At 34.4% G+C, this 4,845-nt stretch overlaps 1 non-coding gene across 1 annotated transcript; it reads right to left on the reverse strand.

Moving 5' to 3' along the window:
• Positions 1–1,631: 1,631 nt before the first annotated feature.
• TRNAH-AUG (transfer RNA histidin (anticodon AUG)) lies at positions 1,632–1,704 on the reverse strand. The gene has a single exon. It is a non-coding gene; the product is annotated as a tRNA-His (tRNA).
• Between the last annotated feature and the right edge of the window lie 3,141 nt (positions 1,705–4,845).

Raw genomic sequence — 4,845 nt, forward strand, 5'->3', positions numbered from 1 at the left:
CTGGATTTTTAAAGAAGGACTTTAACAAAGTGACAACGTGTCTTTTTAACATCCAGGGAACAAAGCCAGAGATCTGAGAACAGTTAGTGCTACAAAAAAAAGGTTAAAAAATCACCAATTCTGACAAATGTAAGTAGGTACTGGGTTAAATAAAAGTGACTTTTAAAATGGACAATGGTACGCTGTTCTCTAAGCTACCTAATGAGGCCAAGAATAAAAACAGAGCCATTTTAGGAAATGACACGTCTGATTTTTATTGTGATCCTTCAGTTGTTGAAGGTGTGTGAAAATTTATTTAAAAATCTAGTTGCTAAAAATTAGGTTGCCATTATTTTTGAACTAAGCAATTCTATTAGTAATTTCTACAACAGTAAATGGACATTAATAAAACTAAGTCCGATGTAACCTTCTTCAAATATTATATTTCTAGTTCTTAGGAAATAAAGGCAAAATCAACTTAACATGCTCACTCCAGACTCTGATCTACTTGTATATTTGTACTTGAATTTTAGTTTCCTTACTTTGAAGAGTGAAGTCCCTCAGTAGTGTCTGACTCTTTGCAACCCCATGGACTATACACTCCATGGAATTCTCCAGGTCAGAATACTGGAGTGGGTTGCCATTCCCTTCTCCAGTGGATCTTCCCAACCCAGGGATAGAAAACCCAGGTCTCCCACATTGCAGGCAGATTCTTTACCAGCTGAGCCACCAGTAAAGCCCTTCTTTACTTTATCAAGCACTAAAAGAAAGCAAGAAATGAAAACATATTAATTGCATTCAAAACAAGGTAACAAAGAACATAATATATGAAAAATTAAAAGGATAATACAATTCTGTAGATATAATAATAATAAACTTGGCAAAACTGATTATTACAATAAAAAATGTTGAAAATAAATATATACTCACTTGTTCACTACAATGACTAAAACTCAAAAGACTAAGAACCCCAAGTGTTGGTGAGGATGACACATAGTTGGAACTCTATTGCTGATGGGAATGTAAAATACCACTCTGGAAAACAGTCTGATAGTTTTTTAGAAACCTGAACATATGTGTACCATGTAATTAGGCAATTCTACTAGATATCTATCCAAGAGAAATTAAAATTTAGGTTCACACAAAAAACCTATATGCAAATATTCTCAGCAACTTTGTTTATAATCACAGAACTAGAAAGAACAAAAGAGATCATCAAGAGGTAAATGCATAAAAATTATGGTATATCTATACAGTGGAACACTACTCAGCAATACATGAAAAATCTAATGATTCACACAACAGTATGTATGAAAGTTAAAAACACTGTGCTAACTGAAAGAAGATAGACACAAAAGAGCACACACTGCATGATTTCATTAATACACAATTTTAAGAAAAGGCAAAATTCTAGTGAGAGAAAGATCAGTGGCTGCTGGGAGCCAGGGCCAGAGGATGAATGCAGGAAACTGACTTCAAAATTGTAGGAGAGACATTCTCGGGGTGATGAATATGCTTAATATCATGACTGTGGTGGTGGTTACACAGATATAGATATGTATCTATATATATATCCATCAAAACTCACTGAATTATGTATTCAAAATTAGTGAATTTCATTATATATAAATTAAACATCAATTATAGATTATTTTCCCAACTCAGGGATCAAACCTGGGTCTCCTGCATCATAGGCAGATGCTTTACCATCTGAGCCACCAGGAAAGTCTTATAGATGATTTTAAAGTAACACAAAAGGAACTAAATATTTAAATTTTATGTATATAATTTTCATCTATATTTGCCTTAAAAAGAGGATAATTAATAAAAGAGAAAAGAAAAAGCAACAATGTGAGGTCATAATAAATTTCATATCTATATAATAAGTAAAATCAATAAACTTACATGATATTTAGCCATTTAGTAGGTAAACGGCTAAACAACAAGGATCTGACTCTATAACAGAGATATTATTAAGAGCTGCAAAAAACAGAGTCATGTTGCTGTGTCATGGATAAAGATGTTTTTGACTTGAACCTCAGGAAGTTACTTATTATTTACCTACCACAGGAAGCAAATTATAAACTTTATCAAGGTAGGATAGAAGAGAAAACTGATAGTGGCAGAGAAATTGACATATGATGGAAAAATCAAGTTAGAGAACCATATACAGACAACAAAGAAATATCATCATTTGGGTTAACAGCCTACATTTTGTGGAACTTCCTGAAATAAGCACATATGAGTGGAAATCCATTAAAAAGAAAAGTTACCTGAAACTAATTTTAATTTAATAAAATGAGCAAAAATAAAAAATATGTGAAAAAATCACAATAAGGATTCTAAAAATAAGAAGCAACTTCTAAGCATGAACCAAGAAGGAACATGAGTGATGTGGAAAATACAACCAAACTGATTAAACTTTCCCAGAAGTTCCTTATACTGTGTAAGATATTATCAATTCTCAACATTTATCCCTTTTCTTTGAATACGCCTATACAAAGATACATAAAATGCACATAGTGCTCACTTATTCTCAAGCAATTCTTTTGTCACAAAAATGTAGATCACTGGACTGTATAAACTATGTGAAGATAAAGAGATTTCATAAAAGGAGATTCTCTTTAAAAATTCTAAGCTTACAAAAACAGTACTGTGGATTAAATGAGTAGTACAGAAGTTGAGGCATGAGAAGTCAGAACTGCTCAGGCAGATTTATAATAAAAAATAACAAGTACACACACACACACACACACACACACACACACACACGGCATGAGCTCCCGTGCACGTGTGTGCCACGTGTGTGTATTGTCCTTGATCCTGTAGTTTGTGAACTTTTCAACAAAGTTATAAAAATGCTATATCTGAGAACAGTCAATTATCCTGAGCCACTAATTTTACATAGTACTTTCCATGTTGCTTAGTTTTTAATGTCTTGTAGCTTACAAAATGATTTGTCATAATAGATTTTTAGAACATTAGACTTGAAACCTGCAAGAACCTACTTCTCAATGAATGATATCAATAACACATATGAAGTTTGAAATAAAATTTGGTAAAACAGTAACACTGGAAAATAAATGATTAGCTAATAGAATGGAAAAGACAAATGAATTCAAAGGAATACAATTGAAGAAGCTAACAATAAAAAGCTGGAGTAGAAAATGCATCTATACAATACAAAGGAAAATACTTGGCAAATTTCTATTCCTACAAAATTAGGAATGTTGAGGTATTGAAGAGAAATTCTTAAAAACAATTATTTATAAGAATACAGTCCACGATCATCTTTTCTATGAAGGAATGTGAAATGTTTTCATCATTCAAAAAGTGTACAAGTCACATCTTACTCTTAAATAGGTAAAGAACACATTTAAATTATTTATTAGAGTAAAATTCAGTTCTATATAGATTAAAGGCAATAACTCAATTTTAATGATACATATTTAACATACATCTTTTTCTGTGAACTGAAAAGAATTGTAGATGTTTGTCAAAATCAGTGAAATACTGAACAAAACACCTCAATCCTGGATAGATATACAGTCCAAATACCACTGAAAAGCAGATGCATATTTTATAGAATTTGCATTCTACCCAAAGGGGAAAAAAATGGTGGTGGAGATGTAAATAAATAGGTTCAAGTCCTGACAAATAGCCAGAATCAAGAAACCCTTACTTAATTTTCAAGAGAAAGATCAATAGCAGAAGGCAATGTTCTACTTCCAAAGGAAAAAACTGATGACAAGCTCATTAAAGTGGCTTCCTAACCCACACCAACTCTCAGAGGAGAATCACAGACAACAGTAGAGCATGTCTTACTTCATCAACTCTGCATGCAAGTTCATGAAGTTCCTCCAGGCTGGGGATTACATCAAAAATCATTTGTACCCAAACCAAAGTGTTTCTCATCCAATCAATTTTGGGTTTGTTAACTCATGACTCCTTCTACATTTTTCTCCACTTTTTTCACTGCCACATCTAGGGTTCTTCCAATCAAAGCGTTTCCCAAACCACGATCTACAACTATAAGATAACCATCTGTGTTCTTTCCTTTTCCAACACCAGAAACACTCATTGCCTTGTCTCACAAAGGAGACGCTCTCCATACAAAGCACCATATGTCTCTACCGTAGAGTCCACAGAGTCGATGCTATTGTTTCATAATGACATCCACCTTTCTCTCTAGCTCTTACAGAAACTGGAGGGGGGGTAAAGCATAGGAAAAAATCAGAAAATGCTTTGCTCCTGGGAAGCTGCAAATTTAATTCCTACCCCTATGCACCCCCAGCTTCTTCTACTCATCGTGCATTTGTTCTACCTCTACACTCATCAATCTTGCAAATGCAACAGCGGGCACACATGGCCTTCTTCTAAAAGCAACACGGAGATTGTCCTTTTTCAAAATTATTCTGTACTGTCCTGTGGCCACAGTCGCACTTTTCACAGTTGGGATTATTCTCCACATTGTTGCATCCAGTCAAAGCCACTCAAGAATTCCTATGGTCCCAGCAGCACTAAAAATACATAACAGCCTCCTTACAATAATGGCTGTGAATCACAGCATTCCTCGGCTGACATAAGTAGTTAAAATAGTCGAGGGAAAAAAAAAGTTAAATAAAACTTTTTAAAAAGTTCAAGTAAAAAAAAAAAATGAAAAGGGGGTTGAAAAGGACTCCCCTACCGTCTAACAATATTAAAGTCTGTCTCAAATTTACAAACGTCCTCAGCAACATCAAATGCCGCAGCTTCAAACACACGCGCCAGCTTCAAGCCCGACAGCTTCAAATGCCGCAGCTTCAAACACGCGCGGCTGCTTCAAACGCGCCAGCTTCAAACAGCCTTGGGGCAGCCATCTTGCAC

Source organism: Odocoileus virginianus, chromosome 2 (assembly GCF_023699985.2).
Source record: "Odocoileus virginianus isolate 20LAN1187 ecotype Illinois chromosome 2, Ovbor_1.2, whole genome shotgun sequence".
In the NCBI taxonomy this organism is placed as follows: Eukaryota; Metazoa; Chordata; class Mammalia; order Artiodactyla; family Cervidae; genus Odocoileus; species Odocoileus virginianus.